Below are 21262 nucleotides of genomic sequence, written 5' to 3' on the forward strand. Positions count from 1 at the left end.
GGTTCGGGGATGATGGTACTAATCCAACCTAAAAGAGATTGAACCTGCCCTAATAATAGGCCTCTACTTTATTCTGCTCGTATTCATGTGCGCTTTCTGATTAACATACAATCAATAGGATTAACCCTAAACCTGTTTAATCTATGTTGGTTGAATATTAATGCACAAATAAACTATTATTGGCGATCACTTGAATTATAATCACAATTAACCTAACAAGATTATTAATATCTTATTAAGCGTGGTTACAAGTACCAATTCCCTTTAAACATGCAATAAAAAGGCGTGATCAAGAAATAACAATATAAAATATGATACATATCAAGCAACATAATAATAAATAATCAACATCATTAATAAAAATAATATCAATCATAATCATAATCATGTTAAAGCATAGCAAGATCCTAGGCATGATACTAACATGAATTAATATTAGGAAGAACATAGGAAGCATCGTAACAATCATACTTGATATTAAAATTACCCTAGACATGATACTAGGAATCATAATAACAATCTAAACATGATATCTACATCATAAATAAATTAATCAATTAAAGTACTTAAAGTACTTACTTGGATGCCTCGTACCTTTTTCTAATAACACAATACACGCGTTAGTAACTTCAAGGAAAATAATAATCAAAGAAATCAAATTAAATAATGTAAAGAGAGATTTGGGACCAAACCCTCAGAAATTAAAACCTTTCACGTCTAGGGCGAAGGCAACTTCGAATATGGTTAGGCGTATCAAGATCTTGTGAATGCGGAATTTTGTATTCGAGAAAACAAAGTTTTAGAAAAGAAAGAATGAATGATTTTAAGAAGAGAATTGAAGATTCTTGGTGAATGAATATTGATAATCCGTCCATGAAAACGGAGTTTTTGATACGATATTTATAGAGAAAATCATCCAAAAAAGATAATTTATCAAAACAGAGTCTGAAGACCACAAAACCACTTTGGCGCCAGACCTGGCTCATTGGCGCCAGGACCAGTGGCTAGCGCCAGGCGCCAATGCTGGCGTCTGGCGCCAATCCTGGTTCCAGTTGCCAAGGCCTGGGGTTTGACGCCAAATCGACTTTTAACACGTTTTCGAAAATCTGATAAACTTACCGTACTGGAAGATAAAATAATATAATTTCCATCGAAAATACTATTTGATCTAATTAAAACTCTGAAGAGTCCTAATTGAATTAATAATGATAAAAACCTTCTAGAATGTTCTAGAAGACTAAAAACCATTCCTAATTGCATTAGGAATGATAAATTATATTAGGCCCTCCCCTAGATCATTAGGCCGTACTTAAAACTCAAACCGGGCCCAGTTTAGTAAATTGGCCATGAATTCCTCAATATTAATCGGAATTGGGCTTATAATATATCGTTGGAAAGGTCTTTGTAAGCTCCATCCAACTACACCACTATTGGACCCATATCATGGACCAACCAACTGGATTGGCTGTTTTCTTAAAATAAAGTTTTCAAAAACAGAGAGAAGAGAAAAAGAGATAAAACTTTCCGCAACACTAGACCTTTCCACACTTTCGTTTCATTCGATTATGATTCTACGTGAAAGGCACTCATCACCGGGTTTTGTTTTGGGGAGACACAAATGGGTGTCTACAGTATGAAAACACAAAGTTTAGAAAAAGATAAATGAGAGAGATGAATGATTTAGGGAATGCTAAAGAAAGACTTATGAATTGGTGAACGATAGATGTAGATGATTATCGGTGGGTATTGGTGAATTGAAATAAGAATTGTTGAAATCTGGTTCTCAAAAACGGAGTTTTAATACGTTATTTATAGAGAAAATCAGCCAAAAAGACAAAATTAACAAAACAGAGTCTGGCGCACTCAAAATGAGGTTGGCGCACGCAAAACAGAGATGGCGCCAGAACCAGCTAATTGGCGCCAGGCGCCAATGGCTAGCACCAGGCGCCAATGGCTGGCGCCAGAAACCAAACCTTGTTCCCGGCGCTGATTTCAAAAATTCATGCGTTTTTGTTTTTATCATATCTTTTGATTCGGAAGTTCAAATAAGGCATATAATATGTCGTTTGAAAGCTCTTAAAGTCTACTTTCCAACCTAATTAGAATAAGATTAAAATATTTTGTAGATAAAAAGATATGGCTAAAATAGTGTAAGGGTGTCAGTTTTGGATAAAGTTTCATGTCTCATTCATATCTTTTCCATTATAACTCGGATTTAATATTATATTATACCATTGGAAAGATAATTTAAAGATCTATCCAATTACTATATAAAATTTGGATAAATATTATGAGGCACGAAAATAAAATCTGAATATATTCCACTTCGTACAAAACAAGGATTCTTAAAAGGAGTATTTTTATTCAATTTCAATCTCTTTAAAACATAATTATCAATCCTAACTCCATTAGGATTTAAAAGAACCTCCTAGAGTATTCTAAAAGACTATAATCAATCCTAATAGCTTTAGCAATGATAATTAATAATAGGCCCTCCTCTAGATCATTGGGCCGCATATTAGACTCAAACCGGGCCCAGTTTGGTAAATTGGCCATAATTTTTTCAATATTCATTGGAATTGGGCTTATAATCTATCGTTGGAAAGGTCTTTGCAAGCCCCATCTAAATACACCACTATTGGACTCATATCATGGACCAACCAAACTGGATTGGCTGTTTTCTTAAAATAAGTTTTTAAAAACAGAGAGAAGAGAAAAGTATTAAAACAATCCGCAACACTAAACTTTCCACACTTTCACTTCATTCGATTATGATTCGACGTGAAAGGTACTCATCACTGGGTTTGGTTTTGGAGAGACACAAATGGGTGTCTACAGGTAGCATCTTCATCCATTTCTAAAACAACAAAATTCACCGGGAACATAAACTTCCCAACCCTCAATGGAACATCTTCCACTTTACCTTTTGGAAACTTGATTGACCTATCGGCTAGTTGCAAGGTAATGTTAGAAGGTAAGAGTTCCCCTAGATCAAGTCTTTGATAAACCGAATATGGAATTAAGCTTACACTAGCTCCTAAGTCACATAAGGCATTATCAAATTGCATCTTGTTAATAGCACAAGGGATGGAAAATTTTTCGCGGTTTTTCAACTTAGGTGGCATTTTGTTCATGATGATCGCACTGCAATTTTCAGTCAAATTGATTGTCTCCACAACATCACAAGTCCTCTTTCCGCTCAAAATTTCTTTGAGGAATTTGGCATAATTAGGCATTTGGTTGATCACATCGGTGAAAGGTAGAGAAAGGTGAAGTTGTTTGAGCATATCAATAAATCTCCCAAATTGCACATCCAATTTGTGTCTCATGAATTTTTGGGGATAAGGGTGCTTGGGTTTCACAATCTCTTTCTCTACTCTCACCTCTCTTGGTGTCTCAACCACAACCTCATCTAAAGATGCTCTACTTCCCTCATTCTCAACCAAAACTTCCTTTGGGACCTCCTTGTTATCACTCCTCCTTGGAAATCTCTCCTCAAGAACCTTACCACTCCTTATAACAATAGCATTCACGGGTTTCTTGGGATCTAGGCCTTGGGAAGGTAAAGAAGAAGGGCTTGCTTGGTCTTTCAAAGCACTAGCAAGTTGAGAAATTTGGTTTTCGGGCATTTTGATGTGGGTCATCATTTCATTGAACTTCTTGTCACTAACGGCCATATATGTGTTCAACAACTTGGTTTGATTTTCAATTATTTCCTCCAAATTGGTCCTAGAAGAAGAAGATTATGAATAGGAATTTTCACCTTGAGTCTTTGGAACAAATCAGGGTGGGGGACCTCTTTGAGAATTATTTTGAAAATTGTCCCTACCTTGATTGTTCCAATTACCCCTATTTTGATTTTGACCATAACCTTGATTATGGTTTCCACTACCTTGGTTATGATTTCCATTACTTTGGTTTTGATTACCATAATTTTGGTTTTGATTTTCACTACTATAACCTTGATTGTTATAGTTCCCACGAGAACTTTGGTTCCCTTGGTTCCTATAACCACCACCTTGGTTATAGTTGTCAAAATTATCTTGGTTTTGGTAATTCCTATTCCATTGACCACTTTGATTATCAAACCTTTGCACATTATTATTTGACACATAATTCACATGCTCACTCTCACTATTATCAAAATCATCACCACATTCCGGAGAAGCATGATGGCAATTACAAGAGTCATGATCATAAGATCCACATGCATCACAAAACAAGCAACCACTAGGCATATTATTTGAAGAGGGAGGGGGTTGAGAGTTAGAAAAGGTACCTCTTCCCTTAAATTGGGAGGGAGAATTCGAAGCTTGAGAAGAAAAGGGACCTTCCAACTTGGCCTTGATTGCAGTCATTTCTTTCCCCAAGTTTGTCATTTGTGAGGATAAGTTGTTGATCGCATTTAGATGGTCTATAGAGTACACCGAAGAGCCACTCTTGCTAGTTGAATCCCTATCAACATCTTGCCAATCTCTATAGTACTTAACCACGTCCTCTATAATGTCCACCACTTCCTCTTCCGTCTGATTCATTGTGGGTCCTCCGGCACCCCCATCAAGGCATGATTTGCCTTGAGGACTTAGGCCACCATAGAAAATTTGAATGACTTGATAAGTTGGAATTCCGTGGTGGGGAAATTCCCTCTGATACTCTTTATACCTCTCCCATGCTTCGTAGAGGCTTTCATTAGGTCTTTGCTTGAACCCTTGAATCAAAGCTCTAGCCTTCGCCGTTTTCTTTTGTTGGTAGAATCAGGACAAGAATTCCTTGGTGACTTCGTCCCATGTTCGAAGGGAATTTGGCTTTAACTCCTTATCCAACCACTCTATGGCTCGGTCTATGAGATAAAATGGAAACAACTTTAGCCGGATGAATTTTTGAAAAACTCCGTTCACTTTGATAGTGTTGCAATACTTTTTGAACTCCTTGAGATGGTTCAACGAAATCTCATTCTTAGCTTCGCTATATTGTCTCCTTTCGATCAAAGAGATCATAGCAAGCCTAATTTTGAAATCATTCGCCGATGTTGTAGGTGGAGCAATTCCACTCTCAAACTTGTACGCACCGGGAATTCCCAATTCTTTCAAAGCAACTCTTGGTTGATCTCCCATGCCTAGTTCCTCTTCAAATACTTCTTCGCTTGAAGAACTAAATTCAAAGGATCGACTAGCAATTCTTCTCCTTGAAAGAATCCTTTCGATTTTCGGGTCAAAAGGCACAATGGACCGATCACGAGCTCTATGCATGCAAAACTTCAATGAAAATATTAGTAGCACGGCTACAAATGTAGCCTTAAGAAACAAAATCTTTTTGTATTTTTTTTTTCAATTAAAATGAAATAGACTCAATAACTAAAGCTAAGAACCAATTTCACTCCCCGGCAACGGCGCCATTTTGATAGAGGAATAAACTAGTCATTAATTGCTTATCCCAAAATCAAACACTATTTATAAAATCCTAAACCAACCTAAAACAAGTATAGGTAAGTAAAGGGTCGAACCTAAAGGAGTTAGTTGGTGTTCTCTTTAGCCTAAATCAAGCTATTTCGAAGATTGAAGTGAGAAAATGGTTGGTGTTATGATAGCAAAATTAGACTAATCAAGTAATTTAATAAGCTAAATGCTAGGGATATTGGTTCCACATGCTAATTCAATAATCGTGATAATCGACAGTTTCTTCGTTTAATTTAAGCATTGAAAAGGACAAACAATAGTAGCAATCAAGAGAATTCAAGAGCTATCTTCTAGAGGCCAAACTAGGGGTCACTATGAATGGCTAATCAAGGAAATTAACAATCAAACTCAATCAATTAAAGCAATTCTCAAATTGATGGGTCATGTCATTAAGAAATGCAATGCAATCTAGATTAATCTTATAGGTTGATCATTCCTAATCTAATTAATCACATGCAAAACTATGTCAACCAATTTAATTGCAACAATTCAATCAATCAAAGATCATCAACTAGCACAAATTATCAATCAAGCATGCTTCCCCTTCTCCCTAGCAACTAATCTACTCACTAATCATTGTGTAACTCAAGAACAAATCACTAGAATTAGCATTGATCATCATTCTAAACCAAAATCAAGAGAAAGAAATATCAACTACAATATCCAATTCAAATCCAAGCAATATAAACAATCAAAGATGAAACTAAATCAATCAAGTAAGAGATGAACTAGAAGAAGAAAATCTTACTAACATTAATGATTGAAAATGAAGAAATCCAAGCTGAATTGATCCAATGTTGAAATACAAATCCAATACCAAGAACTTCTCTCTAACTTCTCTCTCTAAAATTAAGCTAATGAAAAGTTATCTAAAAGTTATCTTCAAAAAGGAATTACAAGTGTATTTGTAGGCAAAGAAGAATAACGAGATTCCCGCGCCCTCTCCAATAAACCTCGCGCCCGTGGAAAAATGGGTACGGAACCCATTAAAAACTCCGCGGGCTTTCTGGGCAACATCCGCGACCGCGGGTCTTCTAGGCCGCGCCCGCGGCAAAAGCGCGGTGAATCCCCTACTCCCAAAGGATAATCAGAGGGTCGCGGTCTCTTTGGTACGAGCGGGCTCTCCAATCTACCCGCGCCCGCGGCAAGCCCGCGGCCAGACCGCGGAGAGTTCCTGGTCGAAATCTGCCAATTTGGTGCATAAGAGACCGCGCCCGCGGCCTTCAGTACCCGCGCCCGCGGCAAACTAGCAGGGCTTGATGCCCTCTTCATGCCCTCTCTGAGCCGATTATTTCTCCCTTGCTTAGTCAATATAGCCCATCTTGATTCCCTTGCAAAGACAAATCCTTAGTACCTACAAGATAAAAAAATGAAAAGGAATAAAAGGGAAAAAGAACCAAATAAAAGGAAAACACGAAGAAAACACGAAAAACACAAGGAAAGAAAGAAAGAAAGGGATTTAAGGAAAAAGGACCAAAAATTAGATAAGAAAGCATAAAAAGAAAGATGAAATCATCTTAAAAGACTACCCTATGAGTGCCATAATTGACACTCATCAACCTTCCCCAAAAGAAAAAAGAAATAAAAAAGGGGCAAGTTTTACAACTCCTCCAAAATAAAAAGGAAAAATAAGCATGGAAATGGGACAAATTTTACAACTTCCCCAAAAGAAAAAGGAAAATAAAAAATAAATAACAGTAAATAATAAAAATAAATCGAAATACTAAAAAAATAAAATAAAAAATAAAGTAATAATAAAATAAAATAATAATAAATAATAAAGATTAAAAATAATAAAATAAAAAATAAAAAATAAATGGAGAATTTTATTAGGAATGAAACTCTCGAAAAAAAAGAGTTAAAAGATAAACGGTGAAGACAAAATAATAAAAATCCGGATAAAAATAGGTAAAGGATAAAAAAAGAAAACGTGTTTGCACCGCGACACGGCACTGTACACCATGTCACGGCAAAGGCTGTCGTGTTGCAGCATAAATTCCCGTGAAAAGGTCGAAATTCCCGTGTCACAGTGAGCGTATTCTTCAGCAGTGTGGTTTGCGCGTATAGAATAATAGATTTTGAGTATTTCCAAGCGTTTTTTCTATAATTACGAAACATAAAATTATTAGAATTTCATATTTCAATAATAATGTCTCAAAATTTTGATAATACACTGCGCGACTGGTCTTATTCTTTGACCAATGCTGACAAAAGAGAGTTGGAATTGTTTCATGTCAGAGGCCTTTTAGCCTTGAGACATGTAGCGATTGAACATGATTTTCTTAGGGCAGCTTTAGACTATTGGAGTCCTGAAACACATTGTTTTAAATTTGATTACGATGAAATATGTCCCCTGCCGGAGGAATTCGGGGCCATCTTTGGGTTTCCTGCCAGAAATCTCATTGCCATGCCTACCCTATGTGGGTATTATTACCAAGACGTTGAACGCCATCTGAATCATACAGATCCAGATTTAAATAAAAATGTGTGTGGTAATGAGGTAGATTTAGAAAAACTTGCAATTTTGTATTTCAATCGCCCTGTCTTTGAGTCTTATCATGTATACCGTAAAAGGGCTTATATTTTTTTGCATGTTTAGCAAGCTTTTATTTGAAAACGGTAGGGTAGGACATGTTTGTTTAGCGTCTGTGCTTGAACATGTTGAATCTGGGAAATCTCCCATGCCTACGTGCCTTGGTGAAACTTTCCGCGGCCTTGACGAAGCAAAAGCTGACCGGAAAGCCGCCAGGAAGGGCTCTCTAGTACTGTTGCAGGTAAAAACACGCTTTGAGTAGCCCCCGTGACACGAAACATGCACAGTGTCACGGAGCATGTCTTCCGTGACAAGGTGCATGCTGCCGTGTCACAGTGGTTTTCTACAAATTATTTATTTATTTATTTATTAACTGATTTATTTTTATTTTGCAGATTTGGTTGATGGAACGTTTAGAACTTTTTGAATCCCCCGACGATATTGAAAATATGGTCCCAACGATCTAGTCCGCAGGAAGAAAAATTACTCTGCGAACATGTCATATGATGATTTGAAGAATTTCTTTGCAAAGAGAGAATTTTCCATTCGGTGGGTGGTGCCTTGGTGGAGGCTTACTAGGATGGTTGGAACGAATGATAGTCCGTATTGTCGCGTTCCTAGTATTTCAAAGATGACTTTTTATTGTCCTTCTCGATAGATGCGACAATATGGACTTGAAAAAGTAGTTCCAGGCTATGACGATAGTCCTCGTGAAGTATCGTTGCATGAAAGTAATGTTTAAAAGTACGAGGCTTATTAGATTGGAAGACCTTTGTGGACCGTTTTATTAAGTAACCAAGCTCCTCCTTCCTTATCTAGTGCATACAAGACATGGTTGAATCCTAGAAGTAGGAAGGATCGAGTCAAATCACGCAAGTTTGATGTGAAGGGACGTGTTGGAAGTAAGAAGGCGCCTCCTAAAGATCGTCTAGGTCCGAGAACATAAGGAATTGAGTTTAAGACTCCTATAATGCCTAAAAAGAAGAATTATGTGAAAGGAAAGGTTAAGAAAAAGATGGATTATAGAGAAAAGCAATCGAAGAATTCTAAGAAAGGTGAAAGGGGTGAAAGTTCGACTAGGGGTGTAACGGTTCGGGCTACAAAAGACACATTAATGGTGAAGGCCGACCTAGTTGAAAATGAGAAGGAGATTACTAAAGTGCAGAAGGATTAGATCAATATTTCTTTGCTTCTATCATTTATAATTTTTATATTTAAAATAAGGCGCATGATGCCAATAATTCTAGTCACGTTTATTTCAATAATAATAGCATATTTATTTTCGCCTTACAAAAAAAAATTACAATGTGTAGACACCCATTTGTGTCTCCACAAAACCAAACCCAATGATAATAACCTTTCACATCGAATCATAATCGAATGAAACGAAAGTGTGGAAAGGTCTAGTGTTGCGGAAAGTTTTTATTTCTTTTCTTTTATCTTTGTTTTTGAAAACTTTATTTTAAGAAAACAGCCAATCCAGTTTGGTTGGTCCATGATATGGGTCTAATAGTGGTGTAGTTGGATGGGGATTGCAAAGACCTTTACAACGATATATTTTAAGCCCAATTCCGATGAATATTGAGGAAGTTATGGCCAATTTACCAAACAGGGCTCGATTTGAGCTTTATGTACGGCCCAATGATCTAGGGGAGGGCCTAATATGATTTATCATTCCTAATGCAATTAGGAATGGTTTTAGTCTTCTAGAATCTTCTATAAGGTTCTTTTCGTTCCTAATTCAATTAGCATTGATAAGTTGACTTTGTTGACTTTTCAGAGTTTTAATCAAAGTCAAATAGCATTTTCGAAGAAATTATATTATTCTATTCTCCAGTACGGTAAACTTATCGGATTTTCGAAAACGCGTTAAAATCAAGACTAGCATCTGACCCCAGGCCTTGGCGCCTGGAACCAGGCTTGGTGCCAGACGCTAGCCAATGGCGCCTGGCGCTAGCCGTTGGTGCCTGGCGCCAGCTAGCCAGGGTTGGCGCCAGATCTGTTTCCTGAGCGTTAGACTTTGTTTTGTTAAATTATCTTTATTGGCTGATTTTCTCTATAAATAACGTATTAAAATCTTCGTTTTCATTCACCTACAATCAGTTTTCATTCGCAATCATTAATTCTCTCTTAATCATTCACCAACTCTCTTCAAGATTTTCTTGATTATTCTCTCTCGCTCTCTCTCTTTTTCTAAACTAGCCTTTTCTCAAATAAAAAATTCCGCATTCACAAGACCAAGAAACATCTAGCCATATTCGAAGTTGCCTTCGCCCTAGACGTGAAAGGTTTAATTTCTGAGGGTTTGGTCCCAAATCTCTCTTTCAATTATTTAATTTAATTGTTTGATTATTATTTTTCCTTGAAGTTACTAACGTGTGTATTTTGTTATTAGAAAGAGGTACGAAGCATCAAAGTAAGCGCTTTAATTGGTTTTAATTGATTTTATGATGTAGAAATCATGTTTATATTGTTATTATGATATTCCTAGTATCATGTCTAGGGTAACTTTAATATTAAATATGATTGTTGCGATGCTTCGTATGTTCTTCCTAATGATTGTTAGTATCATGTTAGGGTTAAAGATTTGATTTTTATTGCTTAGTGACATGCTAGGGTTTGTTATTAATCTTGTTAGTATCATGCCTAGGATCTTGCTATGTTAATTATGTTTTAACATGACTTTTTATTATGATTTCATGATTATTATCATTATTATTATTATGATGATTATATTTTATGATTATTATTTTGATTATTATAATTTTATGATCATGATTATAATTATTTATTTATTATTATTTATCATGTTGCTTGATATTTATTCTTTATTGCTTGATCACCTTTATTGCATGTTTAAAGGGAATTTTGGTACTTGTCATCACGCTTAATAAGATAATTAATAATCTTGTTTAGGTATAATTTGATTATAATTCAAGTGATCGCCAATAATAGTTTATTTGTGCATTAATATTCAACTAACATAGATTAAACAGGTTTAGGGTTAAACCTATTGATTGCATGTTAGTCAGAAAGCGCACATGAATACGAGCAGAATAAAGTAGAGGCCTATTATTAGGGCAGATTCAATCTCTTTTAGGTTGGATTTGTACCTTCATCCCCGAACCCTTATTTGGTTCTAGACCTTATGGAGTTGACGATCTCTTGGATCGTTAAGGGGTGTAACATTCACCTCGTGAATGGTTTACAAGTTCCTTAAAAACTTGTTGGCGACTCTTTTGCTCTATCTTCTTCCCTTTTGGACGCCACCCTACTTTAGTGTATGATCAAAGTGGGGTTCAAGCTAGTGGGATTTTAAAGGATTGAAATTATTCCCTACAGTTTTTGGCGACTCCACTGGGGAGGATTTCTATTTTAATTCCTGAATTTGTTTCGGCACTGATTTAGAATGAGTGGATCAGACTCGAAAAGTTCTAAGTATTTCATGTGCGTAATTTTGATTAACATTATTGTCATATGCATAAAAAGGATCTCATTGGAAAGACCATCCGTAATGAGTCAAAAACATAGGATTTTACACGTAGGAAATTTGAGAAATATCTTTCACAACTAGGACTGAAATAACACCGCGCGAAACTGGAAGATTTTATCGAGAACCGAAAGCTGCTGAGCCATGTGAGAAGTAGCGTCAGGGTCCAGAGCTTGGCGCCAAACTTTTAGCCGTAGCGCCAGAGGCCAGCATTGGCGTCAGGCGCTATAGTTAAAATCTGGCGCCAGTCTCTGTTTGCTGGCGCCCATTTCCCCCAATACCGAGCCAGAAATATGCGTTCTAATTTCGACCGATTTTTCGTATTGTTTGCTCGATCCTACTTCCTGATTGAATTTTTTCTCACTTTTCTGAAACCCATATGTGTTCTACATATGGACATAACCCTCTGAGAATTCTTCCTCCATCTACCCGATTGAACGCTCCGTGCAACAAAGGGTACATCCGAGATGTTGAATTCACCAAACCATGGAAGCGAGTTTTTTCTAAAGCTCGAAGTGTCCCATCCACTCGCGCCAACCCTTCACGGTTAGGCTTCCGCGCGGTGCATCCGGACAATTAACCATGGACCCTCTTTGACGAATCTATATCCCGAACTTTAGAGAACTAGAGCCATGGTTAGGTTGCGAACACATTGCATCATATTGTGCCTACTTGACTAATTGTGCATTATTTTTTGTGCATATATATTCTATGTTTCTCTTAACCGTTTGTTGACTTGTGTTGAGACTAAGTAAATTAATGGCTTAAAGAACTTTTCTTAATTAATTAATTAATTAATTATTTAATTTTAGTCAATAAAATCTAATTTTTCAATCGGAATTGACCTAGTACGACTTTAGGCATACCCCTGTTGACTACTAACACCGAAAACAGTCCCAGACCGAAGCTCCAATATTGGCGCCAAAGTCTGAGCTGTAGCGCCACACTATGGAGTGTAGCGCCTGACGACAGTTCTGTTGTCTGGCGCCAAGCTCCACAGTGTGACGCCTGTCCTGTCGCTTGGCCGACGGTTCGGATTATTGGTCGAGTCATCACTTAAGGTCTAATTAACCAGTTTGCTAATTAATTCGGTTAATTTTCGCTGTCAACAACACCTTGTCGAGTCATTAATCGAGTCTTGGTCCCATAGTCTAGCCACGTGGTCATGACACGAGTCTTAACATATCACCTACACTCACTAGTCTTAGCACACACTTTGAGTACACATCACCATGACCATGTCTTAGGTTCATGCATGAGTCGGTCTTTTCCGTCATTTGAGTTGGGGGGTACATTCTACTCCTAATTTCTCATATCCCTCCACCTAAATCTTCTTCACATTCTTCCATCTTTCTTCACTCCCTCCATCCATTGCATGTTGAATAAAGTTTGAGTCAAATAATTAACAATAAGTATCCCCAAATTCCTTTTCCATAGTACTTGGTCAAGTAGAGAAGGGCGATTGATCAAGGACAACCTCTTTATTCAAGTCTCGCTTTTTTATAAACCGATTCGTCAAAAGAGGAAGGCTAAGAAGATATTGGCAACTCAAGAAGAAGTCAATGATCTTAAGAACCAATTGGCTACTGTGACTGAGACACTGAAACTTCTCGCACTTAAGGTCGATGATCCCGTGAAGCAACAACAGATGAACCTCATGCAAGAGAGTCTAAGCAAGCTATCTAGTGACTATAAATTTAAGGGCATGAGTGCACAAGGGTCTCGCTGGACAAGGAACTCCTTCCGCATAAGTTCAACGCCAACGACATCCCAAAATTCAAGGCAACAGATAATCCTTATTTTCATCTAAGAGCTTTCGAAACTATAATGAACATTAAGGGCATCGATAAGAAGGTCTTCCCTTCTTTGTTCTCATTATCTCTTGAAACCGTTTGCCAACAATGGTACTTCTCCCTCGAGAAGGAGAAAACCTCTACCTGGGAATTGATAGTAAACTCTTTCGTTGATAGATATAAGTGCAACATCCAAGACGAAACAGACCACAGACAACTTGAGATGTTAAAACAAAAGGAAAACGAAGGGTTCACTTCTTTCTTCAATAAATGGAGGGAAACTTCCGCTAATATGGTCAAGGCTCCTACCAAAAAAGAATCTGTGAGGATGTTTATCAAGAATATCCAAAGGAAGTATTCAAAACTATTAAAGTACCAACACAAGTTAGATACTTTCAAAGCTGTCTATAATATAGGCATTGACATTGAAGATGACCTTCCGAAAGACAATGGTGCGAGAGGAAAGAAGAACGACCCTCCTTCTTCTTCCTCTCCCATTAATGAAGTACATGCCACGAACGCCTCTAAACCACGAATCTAGAGATCAAAAAGAGTGTTCACTCCACTTGGTATGAGAAGCTACATCACAAAGGACTAGTCATGCCTATAGGGCCCATCAAAGATCTGGTTCCAGAAGCCAGGCCACCTAAGTGGGACCTTAATAAGCACTACAAATATCATCAAGGAAAGGGTCACGACACCGAGGAGTGTTGGAAACTCAAAGAAGCCATTCAAGATCTGATCGATGACAATGAAACTTCCGAGATTCTAGCCATCAAAGATGACCAAGCATCCTTTGATCCATCACTTCTTATCACACCTGTAGGAGAGCCTATGATAGAGACAGCTTATATGACCTCTCTCGATGAAGTGGCCATAATTGAGGAGGATGAAAGTCTTTTCTTAGATAATACCAAGGAAGACTCGTCAAGTCTAAAAGAGGACATTCGAAAACTGCAAGATGTCATTGTCATGCTCTTGAATGTGGTAGAAGGATTAGCGAATCGGGTGATGGCCATTGAACAAAATTCTCGCCAAGGGTTTAATGAAGAACTCAATGCTCCTAAGCCACAAGCAAAACGGACCATTGAAGAATACACACCAATAAGAATGACTTACAATGAAGCTTTCGACTATCTTCACAATCAAGATCTTATCCATCCCATTGGTCCCAGTCAAGACCCTCCACCTGAAAAACGGTTTCCCAATTGGGATCCAAATTCTTATTGTCAATACCATAGAGGTTGTGGTCACACCACAGAAGTATGTCTCGCCCTCAAAGATCGTGTTCAAGATCTCATTGATTCAAATCTCCTTCATGTTCCTCCGCGCGACAAGAAGGCGAAGATTAGTAACAATAGTATCAGTGGCTGTAAAGGGAAGAAGAACGACTATCCTTCTTCTTCCGAAAACACCTACTCTAGTAATAGTGTTGGTACTTTCGACCTTAGTGAGATCCTAGCCATGGGTAATCGAAAGCAACCGAAAAGGGAATTTACCCCTATTGGAATTAGCTACGATGATGCTTTCGATCGGCTCCATGCCAAGGGAATCATTACTCCCATTGGACCTATTAAATATCCCCCACTTAAGAAAAGATTGCCTAGTTGGAATCTAAACGAACACTGCAAGTACCACCAAGGTAAGGGTCATGCAACTGAGAGCTGTTGGAAGCTAAAGGAGGATATCCAACATTTGATTGATAATAATAAGCTTCCCATACCTCCAGTTTACAAGAAGAACGAGTGATGATAAAGGAAACAACACAAGACAAGAGGCGAGCTTCAACGACAAGATTTTGTGACCTCTTTTTTCTATTTCTTTTTTTATCTACCCTTTCCTCAATAAGTCTAGCATAGGCACCTTTTCTTTTCCTTTAGATTATTTTTGTAGTCTTTTTTCCTTTTTCTTTAATAAAATGCGCATTTATTTCCTTACTTATGAGCATCACATTGCATTGCATTAAAAAAAAAAAAAATTATCTATGTCGAATTAAGCACAAGGCATACCAATGATTTAAGGCAACCCTTGTAGCTACATCATTCTCCTTTCACCTTTCAAATATACAATCCTTTCTTCATAAACCACTTTGAGCCTCGTCTAACGATAGACCCTTCTTCTTTCAACCTACATCTATCTAATCTTGGGATAAGACAGTGTGCAACTTATGCAATTCTAAACAAAAGCTTGAGTATTTCAAAAGATAGCAAAAATAGCAAAATATAAATAAAAGTGTACAAAGGGTAAGTGTTCCAATGTCTTTGATATGAACACGTCTCAGATTGAGTCTCTTATCGAGTGCTAGGTACCGTGCCTGAGAAACATGAATGCCAAGTGAGTGATAGACCGCATGATCGGGATTGCCCACGCTTATAAAAATAAAATAGACGCTAAAGCAAAAGATTAAAGAGAGCTAAAAAAGAGTAGAAACTCAAGCATAAAAGTATAAAGATTCGAAAGCGAGGTTGCACACCTTGGGGGCTTATCTAGGATCTTGAGCCTTTATCCCTTTTTTCTATAACCTTTAGCCTAACCACGTTACAACCCTTAAAAAGAACTTTTTGAGGTATACCCACTTGTGCGAGGTTCGGCTAGAGCTACGTTCGGCCTGATTCCTAACGGATACGTAGGCAACCTCACATCGAGGTTCGGCCGTAATAAACATGCATTCATATTCACATTCACACACTTACACCATGATCGTATCAAGGGATATCCTATGCTCATCCCTATTCACTTAGAGCTAGACTTGGGGGCTTGATGCCTACATCATTAGCTTACCTAGCCTAAGAGTCACCACCATTTGACTCTTTTCAATAATATATTTTTCCACACACTTAGCTTTTGCGGCCTAGCTTTAGTGTCACTTTTACACACTGCACAAATACATGACGAAATATACTTTCCCTTAGGAACCCTTTGTCATGAAATCTTAACATATTGCTGAAGCATGCCATGTCAGAATCACTCATCACTCATAATTGTCATTGCATCATGAAGTACGAAGTGCTTAGCCTCCGTGCCTAAGTTACCCAAATACTTTCATCATCGAGTCAACCATTGAGATAGCTTAGGATGGATTAATCCTTGCCCCTTGAGAGACATAATCAAATGACATTTGAATATGCTCATTCAACATGCATCTTCAACACTTCGATTATTTTTTCGCGTCTTTCTTTTTCGGGAGAAAGTCGGTACCCTCCATAAAAGTGACGGAAATTTTTGCTTTTTGCATTTTCGAGTCGCACGATCACATTACAATGCACACACGAATCATGTACACATTGATTCATGTCGCGTCATATCACTTTGATTTGAGTCACACATGTCATTTCACTTTGAGTCGAGTCAACCTCGAGTCAGTCAATCACAGCGAGTCAAGTTTATACCTTGAGTCGTGTCAAGTTATTGAGTCAAGCAACATTAAACCTTAGGTCAATCCTAAGATAATTAAAAAGATTAGCAAAATTCGATAGTCAAAATAAATACAAGTGTAGAAGAACAAGGAAGACCCTATCACAGCGTTCGGCGACAGAATCGATTCTTGGCGCTAGAGATATTTCTGCAGCGATAGAGCTCGAAGCCTCTCAGAAAGGTGATTTCGACTTCATACTACAATTTTGGGTTCCTTGGTGCGCCAGTTAACCCCTATAAGCAATTTGACATGATTAAGTAGTTAGTTTGATTACAATCACAATAAGTGGTCGACGTGATGAAAGATCGTCTCACTTAGCTAGAAGCGCCTAAGAATTGGCTCATCACGGAAACACCAGCATACTGGTTTTAGTGAAAGCAAAGTTCAGGCGAGCTTTAGAGATCGACAAATGTTGGTCTTCGGAATTTTTTCTTCAGAACATTATCGCAACAAACATTCAAGAACCGAAGCTCTATTGTTCAGAGACGCGTGAACATTTCCATTAAAAGCTCTTTTGCTCCAGAGACGCGTGGGCATATCAAAAAAAGCTCTTTTGTTCAGAGACGCGTGGACATTTCATTCAAGCTCTTTTGTTCAAAGACGCGTGGACAATCCTTTTCTAGCTCTTTTGTTCAGAGACGCGTGGACAATCCTTTTCAAGCTCTTTTGTTCAGAGACGCGTGGACATTTCCTATTTTCAAGCTCTTTTGTTCAGAGACGCGTGGACATTTCCTATTATCAAGCTCTTTTGCTCAGAGACGCGTGGGCATATCAATCGAGCTCTTCGTTCAGAGACGCGTGGACACCTCATTCAGAAGATCATATAAAAAAAAGAAGCTCTTTGTTCTGAGGCGCGAGAACATATCAAAAGGAAGCTCTTTGTTCAGAGACGAGTGAACATCGAAACAGCAAGGTGGCGTTCCCTGGATTATGGATAGTTGTCACAAACAACTGAGGATTGTTTCAAGAGAAGCAATCTTCGATAGTATTCCCTTGGACGCGGAATATTATCAATGCGGATGGAGATTGTTTCAAGAGAAGCAATCTTCGATAGTGTTCCCTAGGTTGTGGAATATTATCATTGCGAAGGAGGATCATTTCAGGCGAAGCAATCTTCTAATTTGGAAGCAGTTACGGGCGTAGCGGTTTTCAAGCGGGATGGCATTCTTTGGCTTGCAGGAGGTTATCAAAACAATCGGTTACTTTCAGAGACCTGTGCTCGACGGTGCAAGATACGCGTTTCTTAACTCTTTTATCTGTTTAACTAATGTTAGTTTTGCAGGTATCGGCGTTACAATATTGGTTTAGGATCCCATAACGTTCTGAATCATTCTCCGTCCCTATCAATACTTTGACTTTTGTTTTCGAAACTTGCGTTTCTCCAAAATCAGTCAAAGTGGGGGCTTCTGTAGACACCCATTTGTGTCTCCCCAAAACAAAAACCAGTGATGAGTACCTTTCACGTCAAATCATAATCGAATGAAACGAAAGTGTGGAAAGGTCTAGTGTTGCGGAAAGTTTTTATTTCTTTTCTTTTCTCTCTGTTTTTGAAAACTTTATTTTAAGAAAACAGCCAATCCAGTTTGGTTGGTCCATGATATGGGTCCAATAGTGGTGTAGTTGGATGGGGCTTGCAAAGACCTTTCCAACGATATATTATAAGCCCAATTCCGATGAATATTAAGGAAGTTATGGCCAATTTACCAAACTGGGCCCGGTTTGAGCTTTATGTACGGCCCAATGATCTAGGGGAGGGCCTAATATGATTTATCATTCCTAATGCAATTAGGAATGGTTTTAGTCTTCTAGAATCTTCTAGATGGTTCTTTTCATTCCTAATTCAATTAGCATTGATAAGTTGACTTTGTTGACTTTTCAGAGTTTTAATCAAAATCAAATAGCATTTTCGAAGAAATTATATTATTTTATCCTCCAGTACGGTAAACTTATCGGATTTTTGATAACGCGTTAAAATCAAGACTGGTGTCTGACCCCAGGCCTTGGTGCTTGGAACCAGGCTTGGCGCCAGACGCTAACCATTGGCGCCTGGCGCTAGCCGTTGGTGCCTGGCGCCAGCTAGCCAGGGTTGGCGCCAGATCTGTTTCCTGAGCGTTAGACTCTGTTTTGTGAAATTATCTTTTTTGGCTTATTTTCTCTATAAATAACGTATTAAAAACTTTGTTTTCATTCACCTACAATCAGTTTTCATTCGCAATCATTAATTCTCTCTTAATCATTCACCAACTCTCATCAAGATTTTCTTAATTATTCTCTCTCGCTCTCTCTCTTTTTCTAAACTAGCCTTTTCTCAAATACAAAATTCCGCATTCACAAGACGAAGAAACACCTAGCCATATTCGAAGTTGCCTTCACCCTAGACGTGAAAGGTTTAATTTCTGAGGGTTTGGTCCCAAATCTCTCTTTCAATTATTTAATTTAATTGTTTGATTATTATTTTTCCTTGAAGTTACTAACGTGTGTATTTTGTTATTAGAAAGAGGTACGAAGCATCAAAGTAAGTTCTTTAATTGGTTTTAATTGATTTTATGATGTAGAAATCATGTTTATATTGTTATTATGATATTCCTAGTATCATGTCTAGGGTAACTTTAATATTAAATATGATTGATGCGATGCTTCCTATGTTCTTCCTAATGATTTTTAGTATCATGTTAGGGTTAAAGATTTGATTTTTATTGCTTAGTGACATGCTAGGGTTTGTTATTAATCTTGTTAGTATCATGCCTAGGATCTTGCTATGTTTATTATGTTTTAACATGATTTTTTACTATGATTTCATGATTATTATTATTATTATTTTTATGATGATTATTTTTTATGATTATTTTATGATCATGATTATAATTATTTATTTATTATTATTTTATCACCTTTATTGCATGTTTAAAGGGAATTTTGGTACTTGTCATCACACTTAATAAGATAATTAATAATCTTGTTTAGGTTTAATTTGATTATAATTCAAGTGATCGCCAATAATAGTTTATTTGTGCATTAATATTCAACCAACATATATTAAACAGGTTTAGGGTTAAACCTATTGATTGCATGTTAGTTAGAAAGCGCACATGAATACGAGCAGAATAAAGTAGAGGCCTATTATTAGGGCAGATTCAATCTCTTTTCGGTTGGATTTGTACCTTCATCCCCGAACCCTTATTTGGTTCTAGACCTTATGGAGTTGACGATCTCTTGGATCGTTAAGGGGTGTAACCTTCACCTCGTGAACGGTTTACAAGTTCCTTAAAAACTTGTTGGCGACTCTTTTGCTCTATCTTCTTCCCTTTTGGACGCCACCGTACTTTAGTGTATGATCACAGTGGGGTTCAAGCTAGTGGGATTTTAAAGGCTTGAAATTATTCCCTACACAATGACTTATTTATTTATTGTTTTTTAATATCCGAATCAAGAAGTCGGACGCAATGGAAGAATGAAAAACATCGAACAAATAAAACGATTCGCAAAGTCTGCGCCACAAAACAATTCACCATATTTTTTTTTGCTGGAATCCACCGTGCCACTGTGGAAACTAACGTAACGCGGTGGACATATATATATATATATATATATATATATATATATATATATATATATATATATATATATATATATATATATATATATATATATATATATGTCGATGCAATTCCACCGTGGCACGGTGGAAGCTGTCGTTTGACGGTGTAAGCTGTCGTTCGACGGTGGGTATTAAACTGGCGCAATGTATGACTTTTCTCGCTTTAGCTCCATTTTGCTATTTTGTGTGTTACTTGATCGATGAAGGAAGGATTTTCTTTTTTAAAGTGTCCGGGCCCCCTTGAGGGGTTGCCTACGTATCCTTAAAAGGAATCAGGCCAAACGTAGCTCTATCGGGTCATGAACCCATGCAACAAGGCATAAAATTTCTTGAGTTGATCCATGTTGGTTAAATTGTGGAATCCGTTACCATCCATGTCTACCAATTGTGCCGCTCCGCCAGACAAAATGGATTTAACGATGTACAGACCTGACCAATTTGGTCTAAATTTTCTTCTTGGATCCAACACATTTTTGCAAACTGCCTTAAGCACCTAGTCACCTTCCTTAATGTTCCTAGTCTTCACTTTTTTATTGAAATGTTGCGCAATACGCTGTTGGTAGGTTTGGACATGATGCAAAGCTGCCAAGTGTTTTTCGTCAAGTAAGACTAGTTCATCATATCTTGCTCTAATCCAGTCGACTTCATTTAGTTCGCTTTCCAACGCGATTCGAAGAGAAGGGATTTTGAGCTCTATTGGTTGTAAAGCTTCAACTCCATAGACCAAAGAGAAAGGGGTAGCCCCCTTTGATGTACGAACAGAGGTTCGATAACCCCTAAGGGCGAAATGTATCTTACTTGGCCAATCTTTGTAATTTTCCGTCATCTTTTCGACGATAGTTTTTACATTTTTGTTGGCCGATTCGACCGCACCGTTTGTTTGTGGTCTGTAGGGTGATGATATGTGATGCTTGATATGATATTTCTTTATTAGTTGTGCACACTCGGCTTGGAAATGCATCCCATTATCGCTGATC

At 37.6% G+C, this 21262-nt stretch overlaps 1 non-coding gene across 1 annotated transcript; it reads left to right on the top strand.

Moving 5' to 3' along the window:
• Positions 1–4623: 4623 nt before the first annotated feature.
• LOC145566557 (small nucleolar RNA R71) lies at positions 4624–4729 on the top strand. Its single transcript, XR_014095446.1, has one exon. It is a non-coding gene; the product is annotated as a small nucleolar RNA R71 (small nucleolar RNA).
• Positions 4730–21262: the final 16533 nt, after the last annotated feature.

Source organism: Chenopodium album, chromosome 1 (genome assembly GCF_948465745.1).
Source record: "Chenopodium album chromosome 1, dcCheAlbu1.1, whole genome shotgun sequence".
Classification (NCBI taxonomy): domain Eukaryota; kingdom Viridiplantae; phylum Streptophyta; class Magnoliopsida; order Caryophyllales; family Amaranthaceae; genus Chenopodium; species Chenopodium album.